General features: G+C 49.2%; 1 pseudogene; it reads right to left on the reverse strand.

The window, feature by feature from the left end:
• Positions 1-1,071: 1,071 nt before the first annotated feature.
• LOC119359938 lies at positions 1,072-1,211 on the reverse strand (annotated as a pseudogene).
• Positions 1,212-6,595: the final 5,384 nt, after the last annotated feature.

The following is a 6,595-nucleotide window of genomic DNA, read 5'->3' on the forward strand; positions in this document are numbered from 1 at the left end:
TCCAGGTAAATTTACTATAGTCGTCAATGAAACTCACGTAGTATGTATGTCTACCAACAGAGGAGGGAGCAGGTCCCCACACATCAGAAAAAATAAGTTGCAAAGGCTTGGTAGAAATACTTGTAGAAATAGGATAAGGCAACTGATGACTTTTAGCTCTCTGGCAGGAATCACAAATTGTTTCAACATCACGCTCTCCAACATATGGGAGCTTATTTTTCCTAAGCAAACGCTCAACTAAAGAAAATGATGCATGTCCTAATCGATCATGCCACCGTGTAGATGAGACTTTGGTGGCACTAAAAACTTGTTTATTGAATCTTCGAATCTCCGGAATCAATGGGTAAAGCCCGCGAACACATCTACCTCGATATAGCACCCTCCTCGTGGCCTGATCCTTGATCAAAAAGAAGAAGGGGTGAAATTCAAGAAAGACATGATTATCAACGGCAATGCGATGAACGGAAAGAAGGCTCTTGGAAGCACTAGGAACATGTAAAAATTTTCTGAGATGAATTTTTCTATGAGGGGTTTTAATAACAGAATGACCAATGTGACCAATCTACATACCTTCTCCACTAGCAATGTGGATATGATCTTGGCCGCGATACTTCTCGCGCATGGTCACCTTTTCCAGCTCACCGGTGATGTGGTTAGTGGCTCCGATGTCGACGTACCAGTTCGTGTCAACACCATATGAGGCTTCTGCTGCCCCGGCCACTTTTTCATCCTGGGACGATGCATCATTATCATCCTCAAACCGGTACCAGAAATCTTTAGCTGAGTGTCCCAGCTTGCCACGGATTTGGCACCGAACAGCGTCCGGGCGTGATCTGTTGCTGTTGGAGGAGCTGTTGCGCCGGCCCCTATTGTTGTTGGAGGAGGGCCGGCCGCCGCCGCGCATGTTGCCGCCGTTCTGGCCGCTGCTATTGCCCCCGCCAGAGCTCTTGCCCTTCTGACGAGGAGGTCCACGGTAGCTAGAGCCGCCACTGCCACGGCCACGGGTGGCGATGTTCGCCGAAGACTTGAAGCCACCTCCGGTCCCTGCCCCTTGGAACAAAGCCACCCTTTGATCAAAGTTACTCATCTGAGCAAAGAATTCATCAAGGGTGACCGGGATGGTGCGGGCGTCAAGGGCAAAGACTAGCGGCTGGTAGTCCATGTCGAGGCCATTGAGGATGTAGGAAATCAACTCGTCCTCCTTCAATGGCCGCTCTGTCGCTGCAAGTTCGTCGGTGAGGGAGCGCATGTGCGCAAAGTACGTGGCCACCGATTGTGTCCCCTTCTGTGCGTTCGTGAGAGCGGCGTGGATGTTGTTGACACGGGACATCGAGGTTGACGAGAACATCCTCGCCAGCACCATCCACAGCTCATGCGTGTGGGTGATCGCGGTCACCTGTACAAGTACTTCTTTGGACAGATTATTCAGAAGATAACCCAGTACCTGCTGGTCTTCCTTGATCCAAAGTTGATGTAGAGGATTCGGGGTGGTCTCCTCCTTGCCATCCTTGTCCTTGGAGACGACGACCTTGGCTGGTTCCACTATGCTCCCATCCACGTACCCGAAGAAACCAACACCGCGGAGTTGTGTCGTGATCTGGGTACACCATATGATGTAGTTGGTGTGTGTGAGACGCTCGGTGACTTGGCCAGAGAGGGTAGGGTTGGAGGAGCTGGAGGAGGCCATGGTAGGAGGTTTCGGTGGAGGAGAAAAACCTAGATGCGATGGAAGAGTCAGGATCTGATTACCATGTGGGAAACGTCGTGCCCGGTTTAGGGCGACGGCTGCGTGTTATAAAGGCAGGGGCGCGACTCCCTGATAGCATACAAGTTGTTGGGATAGAAACTTGAGATACAAGGGATAAGCTACTTGGAGTACAAGGGATAAACTAGAGAGAGAATATTGTTACAGAGAATATTTATCTAGTCTATCTAGCCTATGCGGTTGGCTCACCGAACCACCTTGAGTTGGGCTGACTGAACCACCTTGACACCATAGCAATGTTGTTTAACAGAATCAACACAAACACTATGTATTGGTGCAGCTCTAATTGCATCTGTGACATTTGGTGCTACATTCTCCCTTCCTGGAGTTTACAAAGCTGATGAATGCACTAACGGAGGCACACCAATACTTGCCGGGAGGTATGCCTTTGATGCATTCATACTAGCTAGCACATTCTCCTTCATCTTGTCTGCCATGTCTATGGTTGGTCTCATGTATTCCGGATACTCTATTTTGAACCCACACAGTTGCAGAATTTACCTAGTCGTAGCCTTGTATTTTGGGTCAACATCCATCACATGCTTCACAACAGCTTTTGCACTAGGTTTGTACATGGTGGTAGCAACAATTGCTCACAAGTCTGCCATTGCTATATGTATCATTAGCCCTCTCATTGTTCTTTGTAACAAAACGGAATTTTGGCTAAAATGGGCTCTTCTGACACACCCATTATGTATTCGAATTGGCCTAATTCGCACACTGGTTATGGTAACAAGGAGAATCCTTCTCAACCTGCTGATGGAATTTTGGCCCATGATAATCATTTTTGTTTGGGCCACATGTACAAGCAACCAGTTTTAGAAATGGAGCCGATGGTACAACAACCAGCATTCCTGACTTCAAGATGCATCAAATATAAAACTTTTTCCACGACATGTTTCTGAGGACCTCCTGTAGATTTAGGATTTACTTTAGTCATCAATACTATATTTCACATCAGAATCTTATCTTACGTTTCATTAATGTTATGTTGTTACCGTTTTGTCCAACAATTTGTGCTCATAATCACGTAAATGCCGATTACTGCTGCTATTTACAACTTCTTTGAATATGCAACTAATTTCAATTTTCGGTCCATCACTTGTAGTTCAGTATGTAAAAAATTAGTATAAGATAGAAAATCCATGCAAATATAAATCTTTCAACTTATCTAAATAGTTAATAAATATTTCATCCATTCGGAATTAGTTGAAGCTCAAACGGATGTATCACTACTGCCTTGATACTTGCCTCTGGGGCGGAGCCACATGAGGGCAAAACAGAGGAGTGGCCCGCCCAGCCCAAGAACAGAAAATTATTTCTATACATAAGCCTAGTCCACTAGCGGACCAGACCAGCAAAGGCCACATGCCCACAATTGCATGATTCACACCCAGCTACTCCTAGTTCGCAGACTCAAATCCATGCACCATCATCCCCTGCAGGGTCCCAATTTAACAGTGAACACACAACAAGCCACGGAGCGCCAGCGGGCAGCCGGTCGCAGGGTGTGGCAGCGCCAAGCTGCTAAAGACAACCCATCGCCATTGCTGCGACCATGACCCAAGGCCCATGCACAGGCAGCTAGCAGCACCTAGCCGGCGATGGGCGGCCCAGGTAACGAGCACGACCTCTCCAATTTTTCAGCAACTACAACTGCGAGTACGGACCACTGAAGTATGGTTGTGTTTGACCCTGTACCAAGACAATGATGGCGAGGAATAGAATGATGAAGCGTATTCATTGAAGGCTTGTTGCAACTCAGGGTGGGAGAAATGGTCTGGTCCGCCGGTCCGGCCTGTGGCCTGCTCAATCTATAAAAGATCGGCCCGGTCCCTAAAAACTAGACCGAAAAAACTTCGGTCCGGTCCGGTTAAAGGCTGGTCCGAACGGGAAGGCCAAAGAACAGCCCATCTTGCTTTTTATTTGCAGCTTGTCCATCGGCGGGTGGCGGCGTGGCGTGGCATGCCGGCGGCATGGTGGGGGTGTGGCGGCCCAAATGGGGCGCAAGAAACTGTTGTTGTCTGCGTCCTCCGCCGCGGGGCTATTGTCCGCGTGGCCACTAGACTCTCTGGCCCCGAAAACAATGTCCATTGGACGCGCCCCACTCAAATTCGTCGTCTCAGCCAAAGAAATTGACGTGGGAGGTCCTACATCGCCGCATCGGCTATCGTCCCTTTCAGCTTCGTCAACCTACGGTCATGCCAAATTCATTGCCGATGAGCTCCCTTTGCTGATCTTCTTGGTTCCTCAAGCTCCCTTTGGTTCTTCTGAATCTTCTGGACATCTCGCCGATGAGCTAGGCTTCCTCTAGCGTTGCATCCCCGATGAGCAGCCGCCGCTGGAGCTCTAGTGCGTGCTCTGCCCTTGTCTCTTGGCCGATCCTCTCGATCTGGCCCAAGCTACACCATTGTTGGTCCAGTCCCTGAAAACATGACCGCCACGCTGCTCAGTCCGGTCCAAAAGACGGCTTGGACTGTGTCCGCCGTGAGTTGGAACCCCCCCCCATACACACAAATAGCCCCATCCTTACCAACAGATTTAAATGTTCTTTTCATAACCATCTTCAAAAAAGTGGTCATACACCATGTGTTTTTGGCATAATCCATAGGGGATGGGGCATTATGGACCATCAGAGAGATTTTCATTGGCTTTTCCCCAAAGATTTTCACCAACGCCCAGTTCCGAGTGTTTACATAAAAAACACATGTTCCGGTTAAGGGCGAAAAAATTGCCACTTGAGAGCAGTCCCATTGAGTTGTTATAGCACACCTCCGTGTACGTTTGTTGAGCACGAGAGAACGGGAGCAACAGTTGAAGCGCATGCTGTTGTTCCTGTAGCAAGTGTCTAGCATCATTTCTACACTACTAGGAAAAGGGTTATAGCTAATATGGACATTAATGGCGCACCACACCACTGCTATATAGCAGTGGCGCACCATGTGTTGGTGCGCCATTAGTGTTGAAAGGATCGATATGGTTGACTAGAGGGGGGGGGGGTGAATAGGCAACTACCAATTTTTAGCTTTTCTTTACCAAATTAAACTTTGCATCAAAGTAGATTGTCTAGATGTGCAACTAGGTGAGCAACCTATATGATGCAATAACAACACGCATACAAGCAAGCAAGGGTAGAAACACTAAAGAGCTTGCACAAGTAAAGGTAAGAGATAACCAAGAGTGGATCCGGTGAAGACGAGGATGTGTTACCAAAGTTCCTTCCTTTTGAGGGGAAGTACGTCTCCGTTGGAGCGGTGTGGAGGAACAATGCTCCCCAAGAAGCCACTAGGGCCACCGTATTCTCCTCATGCCCTCACACAATGCGAGATGCCGTGATTCCACTATTGGTGCCCTTGAAGGCGGCGACCGAACCTTTACAAACAAGGTTGGGGCAATCTCCACAACTTAATCGGAGGCTCCCAACAAGACCACGAAGCTTCACCACAATGGAATATGGCTCCGAGGTGACCTCAACCGTCTAGGGTGCTCAAACACCCAAGAGTAACAAGATCCGCTAGGGATGAGTGGGGGAATCGAAAATCCCTTGGTGGAAGTGTAGATCGGAGCCTTCTCAACCACTACCAAGCAAATCAACAAGTTTGATTGGCTAGGGAGATAGATCGGGTAAAATGAAGCTTGGAGTATTTAATGGAGCTTGAGCAATAAATGGAGCTTGGGGGAGGAAGAGGTAGGTGAGAAGGAGGAAGGGGACTCCGTTTTATAGTGGGGGCAACAATCCCATTACCCCCCACCAATCAGCCCCGCACAGGGCGGTACTACCGCTGAGAGGGGGCGGTACTACCGCCAGGCGACGGTACTGCCGCGCCAGCCAGCGGTACTGCCGCGCTGAGGAGACTTAGTAGGGAATGGACCCAAATGCGGTACTACCGCGGTGGTAGGGCAGTACTACCGCTCCTGGAATGGTACTACCGCCACTACAACCGTGACTAGTGCCGCAAAACCCGACATGAGAAAAAGACCTCTCGAATCGAGGCGGTAGGAGCCAGACTACCCAGCGGTACTACGGCAGTGTGGTCAAGGGCGGTAGTACCGCTATGGAGCGGTACTGCCGCTTGTGACCCTTCGGCCGTAGTACCGCAGGCAGTGTTGTACTACCGCTGGGGCGCGAAAGAGAGAGAGAAGGGATCTCTTAAATTTGCTGAGGACAAGGCGGAGGTGCCAGGCCCCCAATAGTACTACTGCTGTGGAGCCAAGGGCGGTACTACCGCTGCGGAGCGGTACTGCCACTTGGCTCCTTAGCGGTACTACCGCTGGGTGCGCGGTACTACCGCTTAGACCCAGACAGGACAAGGAAGAGAGGAGAGATCTCTTCAATGGAAAGGAAATGCTCGGAGGGTGAGAAGCTGATGTGTACGTGATGATTCCACCCATGCAAAACCCCAGCGGACCCCCTCTTGATAGTACGGTGCCCTCTACACAACTAGTCCACCGAGAAAGAAATGAAAGAGCTACACCGTCTTGAAATACACTCTGAGGGGAAGAAGGCGTCTCGTGCCAGGGGAGAATCTATGAATTATTCTAAGCACAAGATTAGCCCGCAAACATGTTGTCATCAATCACCAAAACTACCTTGAGAGAGATATGCCATAACAATCTCCCCCTTTTTGGTGGAATGATGACAACTAGGGATTTGCGCAAGGAAAAGAAATACAACGAAGAAAGCTAAGAACTACAAAATATAGACGGGCTCCCCCAGAATGTGTGCACCAAGAGATGGCACGACCCACACATTCGGATCAACACTCGCCTTATATTTTATAGTCCAACAATACTAAGCACAAGATATATGAGAGAAGTGAATAAACAGGA

This window comes from Triticum dicoccoides, chromosome 2A (assembly GCF_002162155.2).
Source record: "Triticum dicoccoides isolate Atlit2015 ecotype Zavitan chromosome 2A, WEW_v2.0, whole genome shotgun sequence".
Classification (NCBI taxonomy): domain Eukaryota; kingdom Viridiplantae; phylum Streptophyta; class Magnoliopsida; order Poales; family Poaceae; genus Triticum; species Triticum dicoccoides.